This window comes from Acomys russatus, chromosome 16 (assembly GCF_903995435.1).
Source record: "Acomys russatus chromosome 16, mAcoRus1.1, whole genome shotgun sequence".
In the NCBI taxonomy this organism is placed as follows: domain Eukaryota; kingdom Metazoa; phylum Chordata; class Mammalia; order Rodentia; family Muridae; genus Acomys; species Acomys russatus.
The window spans coordinates 32,661,722-32,687,770 of NC_067152.1; the positions used below are offsets into that span (position 1 = coordinate 32,661,722).

The 26,049-nt window shown below is 48.6% G+C and overlaps 1 protein-coding gene across 1 annotated transcript in view; it reads right to left on the reverse strand.

Annotated features, from left to right (window-relative positions):
* Tex2 (testis expressed 2) overlaps positions 1–24,972 on the reverse strand; it is a 120,675-nt gene extending 95,703 nt beyond the window's left edge. Inside the window, exon 1 of the mRNA XM_051158906.1 lies at positions 24,855–24,972. The gene's annotated coding sequence lies outside the window, so the exon portion shown is untranslated. The remainder of the gene's footprint in view (positions 1–24,854) is intronic.
* Positions 24,973–26,049: the final 1,077 nt, after the last annotated feature.

Sequence of the window (26,049 nt, forward strand, 5' to 3'; positions counted from 1 at the left end):
GTAAACTGCTGGTCTCTGCTCAGGTGTTGTATCCTCACAGAGACCTTGCAGACCACCATCCCCTGAAAGTGCGGCCTCCCCATCCCATACTCTGGCTTCTGAAAAAGTTGTACTTCCTGACACCATGTCCTGTGCCTATCACCTGACGTCCAACAAGAACATATCCCTAAGAAAGTAGGTGGAACCAGTGAGATGGCTTGGCAAGTCAAGGTGTCGGCCATGCTCACTTCAATTCAAAAAACCTGACTTCAATTCCTGGGACCTACATGGTGGTAGCAGAGAGCCAACTCCTGCCAGTTGTCCTCTGACACACACACACACACACACACACACACACTAAATAAACAAAAGTGTCATTTTAAAAAAATTTAAGCCAGGCGTGGTGGCGCATGCCTTTAATACCAGCACTTGGGAGGCAGAGGCAAGCAGACTGCTGTGAGTTTGAGGCCAGCCTGATCTACAAAATTAAAAATAAAAAAATTAAAAAATAAAGAATTAAAAAATAAAAAATAAAATAAAATAAAAAAATAAAGAATTTATCCATTGCTGTGTCCCAATGCTAGCACACACTAGGCACTTTATTTATTGGATAAATGACTAAATTAACACAGTATGTAAAACCTAAATAAGCAAGCTGGGTGTGGTGGTGCATACCTATAATCCCAGTGCTTTGGAGGTAGAGGCAGGCAGAAGCCAGCCTCACAAAAGTGAGGCCAGGACAGCCAGGGCTACACAGAGAAACCCTGTCATGAAAAATCAACAACAAAAAACCTAAATAAGCTATTTATGTTCTCCTTAGAAATTTCCAAATAAGCCAGATACACTGGTGCACACCTGTAATCCCAGCACTTGGGGAGGCAGATGCAGACAGATCTCTGTGATTTTGAGGCCAGCCTGGTCTACAAAGCAAGTCTAGGATAGCCAGGGCTACACAGAGAAACCCTGTCTCAAAAACAAATAAACAGAAGTTCCAAATAAATCTAGCTTGGGGTCACATGCCTGTGATCCGGCATATGAGAGATACAGGCAGGAAGAACCTCAACTATACAGCAAGTACGAGCCCACTCAGAGCTACATGAGACTGTACAGGGCAAAGCAAGAAGGGAGGGAGGGAGGACGGGAGGGAGGGAGGCCCTAAATAGTTGAGTGCATCTTAGAAAGAGAGCCTCTCTGAGTACTGTTCAGAAGGCTGCACCCATGGTTGCTATGAGAAAGTGAAGCTAAACTTAAGCCCAGATCAACTTAAGAGGACCAAGAGGGAGAGAAACACCATGTGTTCCTTTTAAGACACTGCACTCCAGTACAGCCGCAGAGGAAGGGCCCCTCAAGAAAGGGAGGGCACATACCTCCCCATCCCCTGACCCCTGCCCCCAACCCCGGCAACATTCCAGACCTCTATCAGAGAAACAAAACCTCCTCTGCGGACAGCTGTCTACCAGAGTCCACAAGGAACCCGGGGCCTAGACCTCTGGCTCCAGAGTTTCATGTGTGTCAAAATCATCAACTTCTGGCTCCAGAGCTTCATGTGTGCCAAAATCATCAACTTCTGGAACGGGAGGCCCATAAAGTGGAACAAAGGGCTAGTACACAGGATGCAAGGCTAACTCTTTGCAGTTTTTCTTTTTTTTTTTTAAAAGATGGTCTCATGTAGCCCAGGTTAGCCTCAAACTTGATATTTTATTAAAGATGACCTTGAACTCCTGATCCCCCTGCCTCTACCATTTACAGGTCTGACTACACCCAGTTCATACTGTGCTGAGAATTGAACCCAGAGCTTTCCAGATGGTAGGCAAGCACTCTACCAACAGACCTACATCCAAGTCCGGTCCCGGTTTTTCCCCCCAATTTTTGAGTCTAGGCCTGGCTGGGTAGCTCAGGCTGGCCTAGTGCAGCTCATATGCCCCAAGCCTAGCTACAACACATTCTCAAATAGGAGACTTCTGAAACTGTGTTATGCACAGCAAAAGCATGCGATGCCTCCTTCACGACTAATAGAAAAAGCACTTTATCTGACAAATTAGCTTTGGGTCTAGCACTCACAGGTCAAAGGCTGCAGCTTCTTTTTAACTCTAAGAGAAGCAAGCACCAGGGTAAGTGGGTGTACAGAGGGTGTTACTGTTCAAATACAGACTAAAACCACCCTCAGAGAAAACACCTTCTTCAAACTGACCGTTTACAGGAGCAGGAATCGGGAGCCCTGGCTCCTGGGGAGAGTAGAGAAGTCCGCTTTCCAGACGCCCTTCTGTAGACTGCACAGCTCTCCCAAAACGAGGCCTGGCCAACAATAAGCTGTCTGGGGACTCGTGGGTACCATGCCAAACCAATGTTCTGTCCTCCAAGGAAAGCTGTCATCTGCCCACAGAAAACTGCCTTTCCAACACTCTTTTACATACATGCAAAGCTTGGCCTATGCATACATGGGGTAGACATGTTCCAAAGGGGTCAGTGTCCCCAAAGAAGCTAGTTTATTTTTTTGTCTTTCTTTCTTTCTTTCCTGTTGTTGTTGTTGGTGGTGGTGGTGGTTTTTCCAGACAGGTTATCTGTGTTGCCTTGGCTGTCCCAGACGAACTCACAGGGATCTGCCTGCATCTGCCTCCCTGAGTGCTAGAATTAAAGGCATGCGCCACCAACCAGCAGAAGCTAGCTTTTTTAAAAAATAAAAAAAGATTTTATATTAAAAAAAAAAAAAAAAGATTTTATTTTGTGTATGCCAAGACACACACGTGTGTGGTGTAAGCTTTGGCCTAATTCTCCTGTCTCTGCCTCCTATGTTGCCACAGGGGTGCTGGCATTGGTGCATCTTTTGACCTGGGTTCCAGGAACTGAATTCAGGTAGTCAGAGGTGTGCAACAAGTACTTTTTTTTTTTACCTGCTAAGTCACCCTGTCCGCCTAGACACTAACATTCTTTAAAGGGTACCTGTTACGGTTTGAATATGAAGCAGTCCCCCAAAGGGCTCGTGTGTTGAACTTTTGGTACCAAATGCATGTGTTCAGAGGCACGGTCTGGTGAGGTGACTGGGTTCTGAGTGTTCTAATGTCATCAACAGAGTAATTAATCCCTTGGTGGATTCCTGATTGACAGGCCAGATGTGAAGGTGCACATCTATAATCCCAGCACTGGGAAGGCTATATGGATGGCTGTGGGTTTTTGTTTTTTGTTTTTGTTTGTTTGTTTGTTTTTGGTTTTTCGAGACAGGGTTTCTCTGTGTAGCCCTGGCTGTCCTGGACTCACTTGTTGACCAGGCTGGCCTCAAACTCACAGTGATCCACCTGCCTCTGCCTCCTGAGTGCTGGGATTAAAGGCGTGCACCACCACTGCCCAGCAAGGCAGTGATTTTTGTGGCTAGCCTGGGCTACACAGTGAGACCTGGTTGTTTAAAGAGGCCAGGGGCTGGAGAGACAGCTCAGTGGTTAAGAGCACTGGCCGCTCTTCCCAAGGACCCGGGTTTTATTCTCGGGACCCACATAGCAGCTCACAACTGTCTGTGACACCAGTTCTAGGTGGGATCTGACACAAGGGCTTCTGCAGTAACCAGGCACATATGTGATGCACAGACATACAGACAAAACACCCATATATATGCGAAATAAATTTTAAATTAAAAGAGAAAAAAAGCAAAAATGGTAGAGACTCATTATAGGAAATAAGTCAGTGCGGCTTTCTCCCAAACCTCACCTAACACCCCACTCCATCCCACGTCCCACGCACACCCCTCTTGGCCCGCTGCTTTAACAGCCTGCCTCACCACGGGCCCAAAGCAAGGGAGCTGACAACCTTGGACTTAAACTCCGAAACTGTGAGCAAAAAATAACTCTTTTTTCCTTTAAGTTTCTCTCTTGGGTACTTCGTCACAGTGACTGACATGGCAGCAGAATTTTAAACTGGGTTATTTCAGGAACCCCAGGTTTCTCGGAGCTGCCTCCAGTGAGTAAGGTTCCTAGTTTCCTCAGGGAAACCACTAGAAGTCAGGCCAGCAGCTCACACCGCCTTGTTGTGGGTGCAGAGCTCTCACATTTCCGAGTGTGCAACACAAGGGCCTTCCAGCTTTGGCCCCTGAAGCCGAGACAGCGGGCATGCAGGTGGGCTCCTCACTGGGGAGTTTGACCTTGGGTTTGCTTTGCATCATGAACAGGGGGCATTCTCTTCTGCGGCGCTGGAAGTGCAAGAGTCAATGATAGCACCCTACCCCCCACCCCCCCCCACCCCACCCCCGATATTATTTTATCCAGCTTCCCATGAAAAGTCAAATTAGTGTTGAGTCTTCAACACTTCAGCACATCTCCACAGGCCTTCCCTCCCAGGCAGGTTCTTCCAGCCCACTTAGCAATTCTGCATCAAAAGGTAACTCTTTCCTCACCGGTCTCCAGACCCTCAACACACCAGCTCTTAGAACCTCGGTGGTTCTCAGTCTTCCTAATGCTGTGACCCTTTTAACACAGTTCTTCATGTGACCCCCAACCATAAGATGATTTCTATTGCTACTTCATAATTGTAATTCATCTACTCTTAGGAGCTGTAATGTAAATCTCTGATGTGTGACCTGTGCAGAGGGGCCTTGACCCACAGGTTGAGAACCACTTTTTTTTTTTTTTAAAGATTTATTTATTTCTCTATTGTGTACACAGTACTCTGCCTGCAAGCCAGATCTCATTATAGATGGTTATGAGCCACCATGCAGATGCTGGGAATTGAACTCAGCACCTTTGGATAAGCAAACAGTGGTCTTAACCTCTGAGCCATCTCTCCAGCCCCAAGAACCACTTCTAAGATTTAAAACACCTTGAAGGACATGCACATTTCCCCACCCAGTTTGTTTGTTTTTTGATTTTTTTGAGACAGGGTTTCTCTGTGTAGCTTTGGCTATCCTGGACTCGCTTTGTAGACCAGGCTGGCCTTGAACTCAGTGATCTGCCTGCTTCTGTCTCACGAGTGCTGGGATCACAGGCGTGCTCCACCACACTCAGCCCCTCCCAGTTTCTTGTTGTTTTGTTTGTTTTGGTTTTTCTTTTTCTTTTTTTAAAATTTAATGTATATGAGTGTTTTATCTGCACATATACCTGCGGGCCAGAATAGGGTACCAGATCACATTATAGATGGTTATGAGCCACCATGTGGTTGCTGGGAATTGAACTCAGGACTCCTGGAAAAGCAGGTGGCCCTCTTAACCACCGAGCCATCTCTCCAGCCCTGAAAGACAGGGTTTCTCTGTGTAGCCTTGGCTGTCCAGGACTTTGTAGATCTTGCTGGCCTCAAACTCTCAGAGATCTGTCTGCCTTTACCTCCCGAGTGCTGGGATCACAGGCATGTGTCACCACCCCCAGTTCCCTCCCAGTTTTTAATTTTACTTTCCATTTTTGTCTTGACAAGTTTTTACTCTCTGCTTTTCAAACATGACAATTTAAGCAACCTAGCACTCAGGAGGCAGAAGCAGGAGGATCACTGCAAGTTCAAGGCCAGCCTCAAGCAAGCTCCTGTCTAAAAAAGGAAAAGTTCCCAGCACCCACGGTTGTCTCTCCAGCCACCAAAAAAAAAAAAAAATGTAACTACCATATCAGTGACATGACTTCTCTACTTCCCACAACCCTGGCTGGGGCTTGCTGTTGTCACCCCCATTTTCTACAAACCCCAGAAGAAAATGAGAGCTTGCTTTTATTACAAGTCTACCCAGTTACCAATCTTCTCACATATGTGGCAATTTGGGGACTTCTTCCCAAAGCGGCTAAGGGTACAATAAGTGGGAGCTGAAAACGAGCGCTTGCTAATTCTCCTGGCAGATGACCTCTGCCACTTTTCTAACCCAAAAGGTACCATTCTATTTGGAAAATAGTCCATGTTAGAAAAAGATACTTTGACACTATTACTTCCAAATTGACTGGATGTACAAAAGGAGAAATTACAATCTGCTGAGAAAATTGCAAAATAATTTCTAGCTCTATTGGCTGTAATTTAACAATTCCCTTAAAAGTTTAGAAAAAGGAATAACTGTGAGCTATCTCAAATTCATTATCCTAACTGGAATCTACTTAGGTGAACAGTTCCCTTTCACAGCACACGAAAGCACATATAGTGCAGAGGGCCTTCCTAGGAAATGATAGAGCAACATGTCTGTGAGTCTAAACCACCAAGTAAACAAAGAATTTAGCCTTCAAATCCCTTCAGGATCTACTCCAGCATACATAAGACGTGGAGATCTGCACATGGGGACACACGTGCAAAATAAAGTGATGGGCAATGCCTTCAACAGAGGCAAAGTCACGAAAAGCAGAGGTATCGGTCATCTGGCTGGTTTACTTTGCCAAGTTTCTGTTTTCCACGTGTTACTGTTTTCTCGCAAATCCCCTGGGCAAGATGGCATATACCTATACTCTTAGCAGTTCAGAAGGCTGAGACTGGAGATTCTCTTGGCTCCAGAAGTTCAAGGCTACTCTGATACAGTGTGGCGGGCGGGCTGGAGAGACGGCTCAGCTGTTAGGAGGGCTCACCCCTCTTGCAGAGGAACCAGCTTCAATTCCCAGCACCCACATGGCAGCTTACAACTGTCCATAACTTCCATTTTTGGGGAACCTGCATCCTCACCTGGCCTCCATGGGCCAGAGAGGGATGCAGTGCATAAACATTCATACAGGCAAAACATTCATGCACATAATAAACCTTTTAAAGGAAAGGGAAAGAGAGAAAAACAAAAACAAGACAGAGAGCACTAGGTCTTTCACTCTTCTGTGGTCACAGGACAAACTAAACATTTGACCTGGAAGCCTCTCATTAAAATAAGTTAGTGTAGTAGGAATGTGAGCCAGCTGGACGAGAGGGAAGGCGCCTAACCAAGGCAAGGCAGCTGGAGGCATGGAGCGCAGCAGGAAATCGTCCACCTGGACAATTAAGGGTCAAGCCCTGACTCCCTCTGTATTTAAAATCCACAGCACTGACTCTTCATTAATTTTAGATGAATCTCACGGTAGATCTTCTGTAATTACCAACAGCTTGCATTACCAGCTCATGAGCCAGCTCCAACAACGAAGAGATCCAGTTTCTTAAGTGGTGTCCCCCCAGATATTGTGCCCACCGTTGTGTACAGGCACATGCCACAAAGTTGCTAAGGTCTCCTAGAAGTAGTAAGAAAAGAGTATTTTGTCCCTTAAAGAGCCAGGATGCCCCAGACCCCTGGGGGAAATAACATAAGTCAACAGCAAAAGCCGATGCTGTCTTCAATTTCTGGGGCTGGAGACGGGCCTTCTGGAAGAGCTCAGCTGAGCACGAGCCCTGGCCTGGGTTTACTCCCGGGCACTGCAATGGTTCAGGGGACGAAGGGGGCTCGTTTGAATGGCAGGGTCTGGCCGCGGCAATGCTACCTGCTATCAGCTTTAGCACACATATCATGATGCCCCTAGAAAAATGGTCTTTCTGACAGCAACAGTTTCTGTCTTTACTGCCTCTGGCAAAACTGGAAAGGGGAGACCAAGATACAAGCGCACCAGGGGTCACGACCAACCATAAACACAAGCTGCACAAGGGTGAGTGCTAGGCCAGCTGGAGGCTGCCACAGCAGGTGGTTGCACTCAGGATCAGGACCAGGCAAGGTGAAAGGCCGAGGGATTCAGGGAGGAGCAGGAGCCACACTGCCCTGAGCACCGCCACACCACCGGGAGCACCGCCACACCACCGGGAGCACCGCCACACCACCCAGAGCACCATACTTCCTGGTCATCTCTGACTCAGGGAAGAATCACTACCCCTTACAGAGCTGTGAGCAGCGTAGTTTTTTGTTTTTGTTTGTTTTGGTTTTTCGAGACAGGGTTTCTCTGTGTAGCCTTGTCTGTCCTGGATTCACTTTGTAGATCAGGCTGGCCTCGAACTCACAGCGATTTGCCTGCCTCTGCCTCCCAAGTGCTGGGATTAAAGGAATGCACCACCACGCCCGGCTGAGCAGTGTGATTTAGAATGAGGGAAAACGATAAACAGCAAGACAGAGGAAGAGAAGAGTAAGAGAGAAACCCCATGAGAAGTCAGAGGGACATCCAGGCACGTGTCAAAAGAAACTAAGCAAACCAGGAAGGAGAAACTCCCCTGGGTTCTGAAGACCTGGCCAGGCACCACGTTCACAGGACGCCTTCTCCACAAAGGCTTGAAGGGTTTGGGCTACAGGAGGCTAACAGCCAGGGAAGATAAATTTGGGTGTGAAGACAACGTGGATGGCCCTCCAGGGACAGGTGCTCCTAGTCTCACCCCTGCCAGATGCTGGTCACTCGTTCTCACTTTAGAGCGCAGAACTTGACATCTGGTGTTGCTCGAGTGAGTGCTGTGTAAGAACTTGACAAACACTGAAGTCATCCCCCAAGCGCGTGCACACACACATACACACACACACACACACACACACACACACACACAATCATCCACTCCTAGAAAGATGGGCTTCCCTTCTCCTCCTCTGAGGATAAAAACACCTGATGTGCTCAGCATAGTAGCACACGCCTTTAATCTCAGCACTTGGGAAACAGAGGCAGGTGAGTCTCTGTTGGTTCAAGGCCAGCCTGGTCTACATAAGTGAATCTAGGACAGCCAGTGCTGCTACAACCATCCCACCCCCCAAAAGGTACTTGTTGTAAAGAATTTATTATGTGTTTTTTGTTGCTGTTGTGTGTTTGTTGTGTAGCCCTGGTTGGCCTGGAATTCATTAAGTAGACCAGGCTGGCCTCGAACCTGCTTCTGCCTCACTAGTCATTACATGTTTTGACTAAAAAAGGTTAAGTAAAATTTGATGGCATCCCTTCAGGTAGTGTTTATGTAGTCCCAGGAGTTTGGCTAAGACACAAGAGACACTGAGTAAAGTCCCCTGGGAAGAGGACATCTTCTTAGGCTTCCTTCCCGCTGTTTCACCAGTATTTCTACTCCCGGAACAAAGCCCAGATGGGAAAACAGCTGGTTATTTACTAGACATAAAAGAAGTTACAAAAATATTGACAATCTGAACATACATAAGTATTTTCCTAAATTTAAAAAGGAGGGAGGATTTAATGGAGGAAAAACTGCTATATTGATTTATAATCTATTAGTTCGGGAGAAAAGACTCTAATTGACCATTTTATAATTAAGAACTTATCGTGCTTAATGCCATCCCAGGTATAGAAACATTTGTTCTACAATCCTTCCAAGGCTGTTGGTAGGCAGAGGCAGGAGGACCTAGACTTCCAGGTCTTTCCAGTATTCCTGACTACAGGCGTGCGTCCCCAGAAGAGGAGAGCTGCCAGGCGGCAGAGTGCTCACAGTGCTCCACTCAGAGCTGAAGATTGACTCCTCGAGATTCTGGGCCTGCCCAGTCAGTCCCTTAGCACAGCCTCTATCTTGTGTGAGGTGCCATCTGTCAGTCCTCGTGGGACTGCTGGATACCCAGCCCACCTAATCTGTTATAAGCCCTTTAACAAGCCTCAAAGAACCGCCCTGAAACCATCCCAGTAGTTAGACATTAGTTAGGCTCCTTCTCTTTCTTTTTTCTTTTTTTTTCTTTCTTTTTTTTTCTTTTTTTTTTTTTGTAGAGGGACTCACTATGTAGCCTGGCCTCAAACTCACAGCAATCCTTCTGCCTCAGTCTCTCTAGTCCTGAGGTTACAGGCATACACCATCAGGTCTTGAGCCAGACTCTGGTTTCTTGCATGTCTGTCACTCAGGGTTCTTTTATCTCTCCGCACAGTACCACACTTTGGAAGATGCTGCCACTACCTTGGGAGTCAAGAGTAAATCCTAACAGCCTGACCTCAGGTACCTGCCCCCGACCCTCCACCCTCCCACCCCCGACACACTGCAGACTACTTTAAGACTAGGAAATGGAACCTTCTGGTTCTTACTTTAAATACCGACTTAAGCATTTGTATAAATGAGCTCCTAAAACAGAAACATGAGACTAAAAATACACCACCTCTCCTTAGCTTGCCACAAACACACCCATCTCACCCAGCATTAACCGGTCCATAGGGTACCTGCTGCATTCACTCATCAGTGGAGTGCCAGGCCAAGGGAGGAAGGCCAGGGTGAGCAGGAAGCTACAGCCAAGGTCAACGGCAGGTACCACGTGCTCACAGGCTACAGCAGCGAGGTTCAGAAACAGTTAAAACTCCAATTGCCCAGGACTCCTCCAAAGCTATGGATCAAACCAGAAAAGGTTCAGATGTGTGTTCAGTTTTGTTTTTCACATTAACACTCTGGCATCATAAACTCATGCAATCCTTGGGGGGGGGGGGGGGGCTCTTAAACATCATCCCAGGAAATTCTCGGCCCTGGGCTTACAACACTTGCTGCCAAAACACCTCTGCTGCTTAATGCAGAAGATATGCAATGTCTTTTTCTTTCTCTGAGATTTTCGGGACCACAAATCAGATCTCCCGAAATAAAATTCACTTCAGGCTATTAAGCCTCTTAGGAACACATTCTCCATCACAGTCAAGCCTTGAGACAAAAGCCAAGTCCAACAAATGAGTTTGGTCTCCGGCTCAGAGCATGATCAATAGTCATTTCTGCTGGGAGTTTTAGACTTAAAAAAAAAATTAATGTTCCTGCTTTATTATTAACCTCCCGTCAGGATCGAACACTCACCCTGTTCCTACAGGCTTCAGTCTACCCTGGGAAATTAAAACAAAAAGCAACTCCTTCCCCTGGGCTTTCCTTTCCCCTGACTTATTTTCCACTTCAGTCTCACCTCTCAACTTCACTGGGGCAGCAGCTCGACTCCCTGAGGACAGCACCTCCAGGTGCCACAGAGCAGGTGCTGGAGTTCCTCAACTCTGTGGAGGGCATGAGGTAGATGGATGCCCAGAGTCCAGTCAGTGACTGGGAGAGTGCAGATAAATGTCTCTCCTGTCTGCCTGCTGCGCGGTAATGATGTGCAGGGACGGGCTGCCGGGGTCACCTGAAAGCAGGTGCAATGGTCTAGCGTGTTCAAGCATGTGCCGGGTCCAGGGTTCAACCCCTAGTACACTCCCCCAGGTGAGTCACTGTTGTGGAAGGCTATCCAGGAAGTCACTTCTAGCATCTGGACAATGAGGACACCAAGGTGGCTCCTGGGTCCAGATGGGAAACATCCCCACATTTTAACTCTAAGGAAACAGCACCTCAGAGTAGGAAATACTCAGCTGGACTTCAGGGCCCGAGCCAGCCTGCATGAACATTTGCTCACTCCTGCTGACACCTCAGCTGCAGTCACAGCTGACCCTCTAGACAACTTTTATCTTAGCCACATTGCCAACCAGTTTTTTCCTACCTAGTACCATTAAGTGCAATATAAACACACACAGGAGCACATATACTTCCGGCTTTTTCCTATTTGGTATCATTAAGCACAGTCTGTCTCTTTCCCTCGCTCCCTCCCACCCTCTTCCCAACCTCCCTCTCCACAAGGAGTTCCCACAAGGTCTACTTTACACAAACATCTGCATGCTTGATTACACCTGCCAGAGGGCCTGTTTTAAGACCTGCCTACTGCTGCCTGGGTCTGGCAGACCGAGTCTCACTAGCATACAGCCTGCTCTCCTACTGTGCTTTCCATCGTAGGCCCCACACAGGGTAAATCCCGCAGAGGGTCCTCCTTCGGGGGCCACAGGACCCCTCCTCCTTGGCTCTGACTCCAGTGCTAACTACCAATCCTCACAATTTGTGCTCCGGGGTTTCCAGTGCAAAGCAGCCGTGTTCAACTTGGGGCTTGCTCTATGAGCTGCTCAACCTCAGACGCATGTGTGTAGACACTTGAGCCTTTCCCTCAGTGCCATTTTCCACTCACACGTTCCTTTCTGGTCACCACTGCCATGCCAAGACACCTACCAAGCCACTCAGGTTGCTTTGTTATCTGTATCTACACTTTTTCTCATACTCTCTTGTGTCCTTAAAATACACAGCTGGAGGCCATCTTGAGCAGACTTGCAAATCTCCCAGAAAACACACTTGTGATCTTCGTGAAATACCTCCTCTCCTCCTGGGCAAGGGGTAGACTCAGAGGTACTACTGCTTAGCATATACAAGAGCCTGGGTCAATCCCCAGTGTCCTGGTTTCATTTCTTTTGCCATGACAAAATATCCTGACCAAAGCAACATAGGAGAAGAAGGATTTACCCAGCTTGCGATTCTACACCACAGTCCATCAAGACAGTCCAGGCCACAGTCAAGGCAAGAACTTGCTATCCAGCTGCTTCCTATTCCACGCAGCATTACCTCCACTGAAGGAATTCACCTCACAGCCCAAGCACAGCAGGAACGCTGGAGGAGGATGCTTGCTGGCCAGCAGGCAGACATATACTCAACTAGCTTTCCTATACAGCTCAAGATCACCTACCTGGACGATGCAGCTGCCCACAGTGGGCTGGGCCTCCCTACATCAACTAACAATAAAGACAGTTCCCCACAGACCTGTCGCAGGACATACTAATCTAGACAATTCTTCAACTGGCATCCTCTTGCCCGATCTTCCTAGCTGTGTCAAGGTGTCTGGTGTCTGAGGCACTGGTCTAGAGAGTCCCTTTCTTCCATAGAGACATTACCCAGAAACCCACAGTGGCGACTCACAGCGACTTTCTCTCCTACATCATATTTGTAGATGGCATTTACCCACCATCTTGGCCCCATGCACTTCAACTTCACAGAACTTCAAGGTCTGGGAAAGAGCCAAGTTTCTTCTGTTTCCCTGGTGTGTGGCAGTGGATCTCTGGATGCTGGCAGCTGGGCACGCCCTAGTTCATCTGGAAGTGGGTCTGAGGAGGAAAGCGAGTCTGCCAAGGTGCACTACCAGCCTACAGCTTCTCTTGACCAGGCAGACTCCCAGGAGCAGCAAGCCTCCCGCCCCAGTGTGCATCTCTTCTTTTACAGCCTCCTGGAGTCCTTCAGGGCCCCCAGCATGATGGTTTAGCAGTACCAGTAACTACAAGCAAATATGTACCAAACAGATTATCCCCCACTGGCAAACAGTAGATGATGCTCCAGTGGGAAGGAGAAGAGAGACAAACATGAGTAGCCAAGTCCTCTGCGAGGAGATCCTGCATCCTCACCACAGGCCACACACACACACATACACACACACACACACACACACACACACACACACACACACACACACACACGTCACGGCGAGGCCAACTGCAACCCACGCTTCTGATGGCACACGAGCAAGGGAGAGATGTCCCTGGAGGCTAGGTGCAGGAAACCTGTTCAAGCATGGCCCACCTCAGAGCCAGTCCTTGTACTGGAGCAGGCCTGACACAAAGGAAGGAGTGTTTCCTCAGTACCAGCTGCTTCCTCTAAACCTACCCTGTAGTTCCCAAAATGAACTACTGCAGACTCTCCCCTGCCTCTCCCTTCTGCCCTCAGTTATTCTGCCCTGAAAATTATTCACCTTCTTCAATAAGCCCAAGATTGATAATACGAGCATCCCTCAAGCCCAGCCTCCTCATACTTCCTGCTTGCACTCGGCATTCACTCATGCAACAAGTGCCTCAGGAGCCGGGACAGGGCAGGTGCTGCGCTAGGTCCCAGGCACACAACAGAGAGATCCACAAGTCTCTCTCTGGCCTCCTGGGAAGAAGGGGAAAGCAGAGGCGTATTAGAGTATGGAAAAACAACCTGTGATAGCCACTACTAAACGGGGAAGAACAGAAACAGGGAAGTGAGAGGGGTGTTAGGTACCCAAATGTCCAGGGCTGGAAAAGTGGCAGCATACCTGAGGACTCTAGGGGACAGAGGCCCCAGCCGAGGAAGGCAGGAGGACTAACCACATGCTCAGAATGTAATCTTATCCAGTCTTTCACGGGCTGCACATAGGCATCACATGATAGACATCACGTGATTGGGTCAGGTTCTATTTTTGTTTTGTTTTGTTTTTTGAGACAGGGTTTCTCTGTATAAGAGCCCTGGCTGCCTTAGATTTGCTTTGTAGACTAGGATGGGCTCAAACTCATAGAGATCCACCTGCCTCCCAAGTGCTGGGAATAAAGGTGTGTGCTACCACCACCAAGCAGGGTTTTTTTTGTTTTTGTTTTAGTAATTTTGTTTTTTGAGACAGGGTTTCTCTGTGTAGCCCTGGCTGTCCTGGAAGTCTCCTTGTAGACCTTGCAGGCCTCGAACTCACAGAGATCCACTTGCCTCTGCCTCCTAAGTGTGGGGCTTAAAGGCATACTTTATTACATTTTTACCTATTTATTGTATGGAGGAGGACAAAGGACAACTTATAGGAATTGGCTTTTTCCTTTCATCATGTCTGAGGTCCAGGGATCAAAGTCAGGTCACCAAACTTGGTCACCTGCTGAGCCAACCCAGAGGCCCATGTGGGTTTTTAAGAGACAGTTCTGGGGCTAGAGAGATGGCTCAGAGGTTAAGAGCCCTGTCTGTTCTTCCAAAGGTCCTGAGTTCAATTCCCAGCAACCCATGGTGGCTCACAACCATCTATAATGAGATCTGGTGCCCTCTTCTGGCAGGCAGGCACACATGTGGGCAGAATACTTAGTGTACAAATAATAAATAAATCTTTAAAAAAAAGATTTAAAAGAGACAGTTCTGCTGTACATACGTAATGAACAGATCAGAAGGAAGGCGTGAGTAGGAGAGGCAGGCAGGCAGTGCAGAGCAATTGCAGGCTTTCTGATAGAGTGGTGGCAATAAAGCCAGAGAGACTGACAAGAGATGCGAACAGCAACAGCACATAGCAAGGCAGTGGGAAAAGGGAGGAGCCCGGCTTGTGTCTGCCACGAGGAGTAATGCAGGCTGTACAAACCCGGCAGCTCATTAGCGCACCTCCCGCAGCACCCGTTTTTTTTTTTTTTTTTTCAGAATGTCTACATAAATTTAAAGCCAAATCTCCCAGTCACTGAAATTGCCATCCATGTTAAAAAATTATTATTGCGGGTGTGGTGGCACATATCTTTAATCCCAGCAATGGGGAGGCACAGGCAAGTGGATCGCTGTGTGTTCGAGGCCAGCCTAGTCTACAAAGCGAGTCCAGAACAGCCAGGGCTACACAGAGAAATCTTGTCATCAACCAACCATCTTACCATGCACTGGGGATAGACTTGCCCAGACACTCAGTGCCCTCTGTGGCTACCACCCCCCCAGTCCCTGGGTGTTGCTCTGGAACAGCCCTTAAATCCTCACGCTAGTGTACACAACCCCCATGGCTGGAGTCATCCTGCCTTCTGAAGCCTTCAGACACGCCACTTCTCTGGCCCCTGCTGCCTCTCAGTGCACAGCCAACAAGCAGCTCAGGAGCTCAGGCCTCATTTCCCAAGACCCTGGGTTCAGGAGACACCGCAGCATCAAAACCAACTTTTCTGAGTCTCCGAGTGCAGCACTAAGGACCCCAACCCCACAAAGTGGTTCTCCCTTCCTCCACAGAACCAACCTCCTCTTCTGTCAATGAACTGAGCTCGAGAAATATGTGTATGTGTACACTTACATTTGCTGTTCAAACTAGTTGTGCTGGGGGCTGGAGAGATGGCTCAGCCACTAAAGGCTGGGCTTCCAACCAAAAACAAAATTTAGTCACACTGGGTTCTAGCTTAACCCCACAGCAGCTGGTTTTTCTGTGGTGTTGAGGATTGAACTCTGGTCCCTACTAGTGCATGCTAGGCAAGCACTCTTCCTCTGAGCCACGTTCCCAGCTGAGACTGGGGCCCGCCCTGTCTAATATGGCCACATAGAACTATCCCAACCAAAAGTACTTAAATCTTAAACTGAAGATTCAGTTTCTCAGTGGCATTGCCACCTTCCAAATGGTCACCACATACAATCAGTGGCAACCATTTGAGAGCCCAGTTACAGAAGACTTCTAACTTTATAGGAAAGTCTGTTGGACAGTGACCCACAGGGCTATAGAGTTATTTACATAATCAACTTGAATTGTCCCTTTAAAATAAACAAACAAACAAACAAAAACACCAAAAGTTTATCATATAGAAGTCAATATGTGGATCAGGCTGGCTTCGAACTCACAGAGATCCTCCTGTCTCTGCCTCCTGGGTGATTACAGGCATGTGTAGCCATGCACATCTATGCTCTCTCCTTTTTTTTCGTTGAAGGTTGTATTTATTTATATTTCATGTGTATGGATGTTTTGTTTACATGTGTACCATGTGTAACCCTAATACTGCCAGATGTAGAAGAGGGTTCTGGATCTTCTGGAAGTGGAGTTACAGACAGTTGTAAGCCACCTGTGGGTGCAGGGAACTGAACCCAGATCCTCTGTAGCAACAGCTGCCCCAACCAACCTCTGCGTTATCTCTCCAGCCCTCTACACCTCCTCATTACAGCCAAGTCTACAATGATTTCCAAGAAGCTCTCATTTTGGATTGTGACTTTTTTCCCCAAGATTTATTTATCTATTATTATATATACAGTATTCTGCCTGCATGTATACTTGAAGGCCAGAACAGGACATCAGATCACATTATAGATGGTTGTGAGTCATCATGTGGTTGCTGGGAATTGAACTCAGGACCTTTGGAAGAGCAGCCAGTGCTCTTAACCACTGAGCCATCTCTCCAGCCCTGGATTGCAACTTTCAACACCAAACATGCAGGACGTTTCTTCTCTTTGATCACACCTATCACATGAGGTTTTAGTTCAAAGATACACATACAGTGTGATGGAAAATCCACCACAAGACACTCCAGTGTGAAATCATCTGAGAAAGAATTGAGCAAAATTCAGCAAGCATGACAGGCAGTACATACCTCCAGTCCCAGCACCTGGGAGGTGAGGCACGGGGTCAGAAGTTCAGGCCTTATCCAGCTATATAAAGAACTCAAGGGTACGCTACAATGCTCTATTTCAAAGAAGAAAAAAGATTAGCAAAATGTTGCTAATTAGGCTGGAGAGACGGCTCAGAGGTTAAGAGCATTGGCTACTTTTCCAGAGGTCCTGAGTTCAACTCCCAGCAACCAGATGATGGCTCACAACCATCTATAATGAGATCTGGTGCCCTCTTCTGGTATGTAGCTATACTTGCAGACAGAACACTGTGTGCATAATAAATAAGTCTTTTTTTAAAATGTTGCTAATTATTTAAGCTGCATGATGAATGCGTAGGTTCTATCATCATTTTTTTTTTTTTTAGATTGATTGATTGATTGTATAGGAATGCTTTATCTGCAGAAGATGCCCTCTTTTGGCCAGAAGGCTCAGTGGGCAACAGTGGTTGCTGCCCAATCTGATGACCTGAGTTCAATCTCCAGGACCCACATGGTAGGAAGGGAGAACCAACTCCCAAAAGTTGTCTTCTGACCTCCACACGTGAGCTTCGACACACATGCATGCAGTGCATGATACACACACATACAAATTAATAAATGTAATATAATTTTTTTAATCAGACACTAGCACCAGCTTCCTGTCCAGCTGGCTCACTGGCCCTCCTGCAGGCAGTGCTGGCTGTCCTCAGAAGCCGGATGCACTGCAGAAGTCCACATGAGCTGCCTGAAAATACTTCAGAAGGCTGCACAGCAGCAGCAACAGCAGCCACCTCTTACCTGCACCCTGCTTGGGTCACGTTTCCCAACCAGGAAACTTGGTGAGTTAACAAACCCTTATTCACAGCTCAGTCTATCTGTCTGTCTGTCTTTTTTTTTTTTTTTTTTTTTTTTTTTGGTTTTTCAAGACAGGGTCTCTCTGTGTTGCCTTGGCTTCCTGGACTCACTTTGTAGACCAGGCTGGCCTTGAACGCACATCGATCCACCTGCCTCTGCCTCCCAAATGCTGGGATTACAGGCATGTGCCACCACCACCTGGTCCTTTCTTTCTTTCTAAGACAGGGTTTCTCTGTGTAACAGCCCTGACTGTCCTGGAACTCTCTTTGTAGACCAGGCTGGCCTCAAACTCACAGAGATCTACCTGCCTCTGCCTCCGAAGTGCTAGGACTAAAGGCGTGCACCACTCCTCCTGGCTCACACCTCTTTCTGTTTACACCAGGAAGAGGTTTATTCAATCCTCAAAGCACAGGAGACCCAAGAGGTTAAAAACCCTCCGAAGGCCTCCCAAGCACTGCCTGGCTCCTGAGGGTCCTGTCCTCTGTCCCACACCAGGCACACACAGAGGCGTGTCCACCCCTGGTCAGCAGTCACACTGCTTGCTCACCCTCCTGTGATATTCTTCTCTTTCCCAGTGCCCTGTTCATTCCCTTCAGAGGGATTCACTCTCCCCGCCGTTTTGTATGTATGGTGCATAGGTGCATCCGTGGGCTTGTCTACTGTCTAGACCACACACGGTGTCATGCTGTGGGCAGGTGGGGACCACATCTGTTTTGCTCCCCATCAGATTTCCAATGCCAAGCGCAGTGCTTGGAACCAGGAAAACCTCAAAATATTTCCTGTTCAGTTGGTCCTTTCAGAAGAACATTTTTTAAAAATTCTCTACCTTAAACCCAAACTAATAAATATTAGCATTTTTAGGAATACTGCTTAAATGACAGTCCTGGGTATAAGAAAGAACCAAGAATTAGATAAGAGAGTAAGCCAGCTTAGGCAAGCTTTAAAGAGCAAAGGAGAAACAACACTTTTATAAAATGCATATTATTTGGGGGGGAGGGGTAGTGCCAGCACACTCTTGTAATCCCAGCAGCACTCAGGAGGCATAGGAAGACAGATCTCTAAAGAGATTAATAAATAAAATGCATGTTGTGATTCTGACCAGCTACGTACAGATCTCAAATCTTAAATAAGCTAAGGGCTGAAGCCAGATCCCTGCTCCTCTGCCATGCTCACTGTGGAACACGCCAGCTCCTTGCTCCTCTGCCATGCTCACTGTGGAATATGCCAGCGACACGCTCAAAGTCTCAGTTCAATAATCTCCTTGAAAGAAAGCTCTCAGCACCAGTGTTTCAGGCCAATCCAACAAAGGTTACTTCAAAGCCCACCTGGTCTCCCTTCCTCTGAGATCCGACAGGAGAGGTCAAGTTCACCTCTCAATGGTCCCATTTATGCTCACAGTGACCTGCCAATGGCTTTGTTCACCAAAGAAAAACCCTTCCTTTCAAGGACTCAACTCTCCTCTAGCTCCTGGAGGGGTTGTTTCCCCAGCTCACACAGAGCGGAACAGGTACAGGCTGGAAAGTTGTGACCTCAGAGGGGAGAACTCTTCCCGTTCTGACCTGAGAAAGCACCCAGAGCTCCTGCCTTGAAGGGGTTCCAGAGTGAGTGAGACACAGATGACCACAACCACAGACCACATGCTGGGAGCGACAGAAGCCTGAGCTCTGACCCCTGGGACAAGCTTTTGACCTTGCCCTGTGGTCCTGGCATCATTTTCTAACCTCTCTGAACCTCAGCTTTCTCATCTTAAAATAAGAAAGATTGTTAAGTGTGGTGGCGCACACTCTTGATCCCAGGCACTCGGAAGGCGGAGGCAGGCAGATCTCTGTGAGGTCCAGGCCAGCCTAGTCTACAAATGGAGTCCAGGACAGCCAAGGCTACACAGAGAAACCCTGGGGGGGGGGGGGGGCGCGGAGATAAACTAGTCACATTGTTATTGATTAGTAATAGCTCTGCTTTTCTTTGAGACTAGGTCTCACTATGCAGACTTGAAACTCACTATGTAAACCAGGCTGGCCTCAAACTCACGTCTCCCAGGTGCTATTTCCTACTTTTCCAAACACTGTCACAAACATCCAAGGAAACTCTCAAATGATAGGACACTCCTGTAACCCCAGCTACGCTAGAAACAAAGCCAAAATCAATGTTGGCCTGGGCTTTAATACAAGACCATGTCTCTAAAACAATACAAAATCCAGACTAAAGTAACTTCCTTTCAACCACAGAATGTCTCGATGCTTGGGTTTATAAGCTCATAGACTGAGACTGCGTTGGGGATGGAGGCAAGGGGACAGGTGACTAAAAAGGAAGTCCTGGGGGGGGGGGGGCGGTGGAGAGCTGGCCAGGGGCTAGAAGCACTTGTATTTCTTGCAAAGGACCTGAGGTTCAATTCCTAGCACCCACATGGTGGCTCCCCACATCCTCAGGCACCAGGCAGGCACATGGTACACAAACACACATGCAGGCAAAACACACACACACACAAAAATTTTTTTAAAGGAAGTCTTCAATTTGTAAGAGACTTAGGGTCCCGAGTGTAAAGACAGACCAGGAACCCAGAGATAACAGGTGACATCACCAGGCCTTCTGCCAGACCTCCAGGTCCCAGGTGCAGAGCTCTGTTCACCTCATCCAGTGCCACTCAAGAGCCTCTCCGCATCCATCCTTCTAGCATCCCTCTCAGTCGCACTTCACGTTACACCATCAAGCACTCTAAGGAGCCTGGGAAGGAACAACACACAATCTTGAAGATAAATCGCTTTTAAAGCTCACATCAGTATGGGGTTCCAGTCTTTCCACATCAATCTTTATTTAACTGGGGGATTTAAAGGTGATCAAAACCACTTAATGAATAGACAGGACAAAGGGAGCTGCCTGGCCATGGCTCATTAGTTCCTGAAGTTAATGCCTCTCATGGGGACAATGGTGTCCTAAAGAACAGTATTCCAGCCAGACTGGACGCCGTTCCTCCAGCCCACAATCCCAGGCCATGGGTTATCACCAGGGCTCTCAGTGGCAACGCTAACTAGATGCTCCAAGGCTTTACCCCAGAGACACCTACAGCTGCCGTTTGGCAGCATCAACTGTTATGGGGGCTCACTGGATGCCAAGCACATGAGTGACCTCATTTCACATCCTCATAACTACCTATAAATAATGTGCATCTAGCTAAGACCACTGACTATAAGACACACCAGTATTTGACACACCAAGGACCATTTCATGTGCCACTGTGACACTCTACAATTTTTTTATTTGTTTGTTTTTTGTTTTTCAAGACAGGGTTTCTCTGGGTAACAGCTCTGGCTGTCCAGGAACTCACTCTGTAGTCCAAGCTGGCCTTGAACTCACAGAAATCCACCTGCCTCTGCCTCCCAAGTGCTGGGATTAAAGGTGTGCGCTGCCGTCGCCACCACCACCCGGCTTGACACTTTACAAATCTTGATCGTTGTTATGAATGCTAACATGAGACAGACTGCACTGTCTTGGTATTGCTACAACAGGACTATTGTCTCTACCGGTGACAGGCTGAGGTACACAAAGACAGCAGTGTCCCAAAGGTCACATAGCTGGTGAGCAAAAAGCACTGGGAAGAGCCAGGCATGGTGGTGCACATCTTTAATCCCAGCACTTGGGAGGCAGAGGCAGGCAGATCTCTGTAAGTTTGAGGCCAGCTTGGTCTACAATGCAAGTCCAGGACAGCTAAGACTACACAGAGAAACCCTGTCTCAAAAAACAAAACAAAACAAAACAAAAGCACTCGGAAGCATTCCCAGAAAGCCTAATCACCTTTCCCCAGAGTTCCTAAGGATCTGAGGATCCCGCCCCCGCCCCCGAACACTGTACCAGGCAGAGGAGGGACACTGGATGCTGACTGGTCCCCACAGCAGCTCAGGAATTTATGAGCTGGTGCTGAGCCTCAGATGCTGCTCTGGATTAACTCTTATAAATTCCACTCAGCTCCCAGGAAAAGTAATATGGTACAGTGGGAAGAAGAGCACTGGAGGTTCCAGCTCTGTGTCCAGTGAGCTTGCCATGCTGGTTAAATCATGGAACAATCCGGAGCCCCCTTCCATCTCCATAAAAACAGGTTATCACTCCACCCTCAGAGGCTGCTGCAGGACTAGGCTATGCACAAAGGATGGGGTGCAGTATGCGGCAGAGCTAGGACTTGAAAAACTACCTTTTCAGTGGTGGCGCATGCCTTTAATCCCAGCACTCGGGAAGCAGAGTCAGACAGATTGCCATGAGTTCCAGGCCAGCCTGATCTACAAAGTGAGTCCAGGACAGCCAGAGATGTTACAGAGAAACCCTGTCTTGAAAAACAAACAAAAAGAATTCCTTGGCCGGGCGTGGCGCACACCTTTAATCCCAACACTTGGGAGGCAGAGGCAGGTGGATCGATGTGAGTTCAAGGACAACCTGGTCTACAAAGTGAACCTAGGACAGCCAAGGCTATACACAGAAACCCTGTTTCAAAAAACAAAACAAAAACAAAATTCCTTGAGGGGGGGGAAAAAAGAAAAGGAAGGAAAGAGAAACTAGAAGAAGCACCTAGAAGACAAGGGCAGTGTTTTATAACGTTCTTTCTTTCTTTCTTTTTTTTCTTTTTCCCCCGAGACAGGGTTTCTCTTTGTAGCCTTGGCCGTCCTGGACTCACTTTGTAGACCAGGCTGGCCTCGAACTCACAGCGATCCGCCTGCCTCTGCCTCCCTATAACGATCTTTCTAACTTGTGAATAAATGAGTTGCTAAGAGAAGGGAAGCTACCTAACATCAAAAGACACCAGGCAACACACACAAGGATGAATATGATTTTATATAGAGCCTGACACAGAAACTGGCCTTTGAAGATTCAGTTTGATACCAAAGTAATACGCAATGGAAGGGTTGCTCCCTTCCTGTTTTTATTAAGTAGCATTCTGTGCATTTCTCCCCTTTTTTCTCCAAGAGCCTCAGAAAACGAGAGCTTCTGACTTAGCGGGAACTCCCTCCTCCCTCCTCCTCCACCACATCCACAGGACATAGCAGATTCTAGCACACCACAAACTCTCAAGGAAATGTTATCAAATACATATTTTTGACCCCAGGCAATGTCTTTGTTCATTCTGCAGTTCTCCTACCTAAAAGTGTAATCAGGCTCGGGATACAGCTGAGTTGGTGGAGGGCTTGCCCGGCATGCACAAAGTTCTGGCTTTGATTCCTACACCACATAAACCGGGTGTGGCAGGTGCAGGCCTGTAATCCCAGCACTGGGCAACTAGCAGCAGAAGGGTGAGAAATTCAATGTCATCCTCAGCCAGCTAACAAGTTTGAGGCCAGTCGAAGATACAGGAGACTTTTTCTTAAAATACACACACACACACACACACACACACACACACACACACACACACACACACACGGCCTAACCTAACCTTTGCTGTTTTCCCCGGAAGCAGCCTAAGAACATGCTTTCTAATAGCATACAGTATCCTGTCTGACATAATCTCTCTTTCCCACTTCTCACCCTTCAGCCCAAACCACTCTTGTTTTGTTTTGTTTTGTTTTAACAATTTATTTATTATATACAGTGTTTTGCCTGAATGTTCGCCTGCACGCCAGCAGTGGGCACCAGATCTCATTTTAGATGGTTGTAAGTCACCATGTAGTTGCTGGGAATTGAACTCAGGTCCTCTGGAAGAAGAGCCAGTGCTCTTAACCTGTGAGCCATCTCTCCAGCCCCAAAGCCCACTCTTTAATTTGTCCTTCCTCCCCATCTGTCTTTGCATTGCCTGTCAGTGAACTTCACTGCCACCACGTTCTGATCTCAATCAATTTGTTCATCTCCCTTCCCAAAGATAAATCTGGGGGTGCAGCCTCCCGCAGCACCCCCACTCCCCCTCTCCAAGGCTTCATAACCTCTCCCGGAGGAGCTCAGGTAGCAAAGACACTGCAAAATTATGACTCTGTCCTCTTGGCCTCAAGGGGATTGCCTGTTTTGGAAAACTTCAGAAAGGTACTGAAATCCTTTAAAGGTTGGGGAAAGCTCACAGAAATGGCGGTTTCACCAGCCAGTACAAGATACACTTCCCTGCCTGTAACCCCAACCCGAAACGCAATCCCAGACGCTTTGAACTCCCTTCCCCAAGGGTCAAAGATTACCTGTCCCTCCATTTTTCCTTATTATTTTCCACATAGCAAGTCACGGTTTCTCTTCTGGTTTAATCTGGCTCCTGAAATGCCTGCTCTATATCCTTTGAGGATAATAATCAAAATTTTTAAAGACTATTCCTCTCAACTGAGCGCGGGGCGACGGTGTCAAGACACTTGGACCTCATATGGGAACAGGACACAATCTGTGTCCTCGGGGATCCCCCACTTTTTCTTTAACTCTAAAAAAGTATGGCCTCCTTACACAGTATCTATGAAATCTAATGACAACATGCTCCTTAGCTCGGGGGGGGGGGGGGGGAAGAGCGAGGGTGTTTTTAACAGACTTTGCCCTTAAATTTGATGCCGTGTAACCATAACAACTGATGGTTTAGGTAACCATCAACCCACTGTGGGGCTAAGTTTTCCAAAAATCGTTTTCAGTGGGGGGTGGGGGGAGAACTCCCCTGCACCAACTCCTGCGCTGAGTCGGCGCTCCAGAGTGGCAGGTGGTGCAATGGAGCCGGCGGTTCCCGTCCCTGCTCCGGTCCCCGGGTCTCCGCCGCCGTCATCCCCGCGCTCCCAGCGGGGCAGCTGGCGTTAGGCCTCAGCCCAATGTCACTTGTTAACCTTACGATCTCCGCGGGTTTCAGTGCGCCGCTGCCTCCCTTCTAGAACACACACACCACCCCTAGGTCCCCCGACGTCCGCCAGGAGTTGCAGAAAAACAAGCGAGGCGCCGACAGGCACTGACTGACAGATTCGGGCAAAAGTAACCGCGCTTCTCCACTCCCAAGCTTCTCCCACGGTGGCCGAGGGGGCGGCGGGAAGCCGGGGCCCCACGCATAGAAGTGACAAGTGTCCTTCTGCGAGTGTGTGGATGCTGCTTCCCGGGACCTACACCGAGCCCCGGACGCTAGGCTGGGACTCGCCGGCTGCACCTCCCGCCCCGGAGCGACTCCGCCCCGCCCGGCCCCCCAAGCAGGGAAGGTCTCTCCCCGCGCCACCGGGACCGGCATCCCAAGCCCTGGCAGAGTAGAAGGGGCTGAACCGAGCTCCGCTGCGCCAACGGCTGCAGGAGCTGCTGGTGTCCCGGAGCCGAGCCACCTCTACCCGGGCCTGCGCCGCCCAACGCTCCCTGCCCGCCCCACCTGGCCTCGGGCGCGCTCACCCCGGATCCACTGGCTGCCTCATCCTACTGCGCCGGCGCCCGTACTCCGCGACCGCCGCGGCTCCGGCTCCGGCTCGGGCTCTGGCTGGGGCCGCCGTGCTGCCGCCTGCCCGCCCGCCCCCGGGCACCGGCCGCCCCGCCCCGCCGGCGGACCCGCCCCGCAGCCGCTGCCCCCACCACCAACCACAGGGCGGAGGGGGCGGGGCCAGCCGCGCACCAGACACGACCAATCCAGCCAGTGCCGCGCGCCCGCAAGAAACCACGAAAATCGGCCGGCGATTGGTCAGGGCTGTTAAAGGAGCTGCGGCGCAGCCGACTGGAAAAAGGGGGCGGCGCCGAATAACTGGCCCCGAGTTACCTGGCGGAGTCCCAGCGGGAGGAACAAGAGTTTCTCTCTCACTCTGAGGCTGAGGCGCTTTCCCCAGTTCTTTTTGTTTCTTAATGTCCTCTTCTTGCAATTTAGCAACAAGTGCCTCCAACCCGGAGGGAAACTGAGGTTGCGAAAATAGGAGCCGGTTTGCTGGTCAGATTCTTACGGATTGGGGTCTTAGGAGGTGGTAGGACATATCAGTCCCTGCCAATTCCAGAAACTAGATTTCCGAGCTCCTCCTCCTCCACACCTGACCATAACAACCAATCCCATACTGATTAGTAGAATTAACGCCTAGAACTAGCGTGACGTAAATATATAATATATTATGATCTTGAGTTTTTTGATACATGGTCTCCTGTAGACCTGACTGGTTCCAGACTTGATAAGTAGCTGAAGATAGCCTTGAACTCTTAACCTCCTGGCGTTAGGACTATAGGCACCACCACATCTGGATAACATAAATTTACCTAAGACGGTGTCTTGGGGCAAGAGAAGGAAAGTGACTCCCCCCACCTACACCCCCAGACATGGTTTCAATGTGTAGCCTTGCCTGTCCTGGACTTGCTTTGTAGTCCAGGCTGGCCTCGAATTCACAGAGATCCCCCTGCCTCTGCCTCCCAAGTGCTGGGATTAAAGGCGTGCGCCACTACCGCCCAGCTCAGAAAGTGACTTTAAAAATGAGCCTTCACTTAAAATGAGCTTCTTGGAATAGTGAAGGCTACTTTTACGTTCATCGATTACTTACAAGGTAGAGGAAGGGGGTGGGGGAGTGGAGAGGGCAGGCAGGACCTTCTAAGCATATTGGCAGATTGTGACAATGCT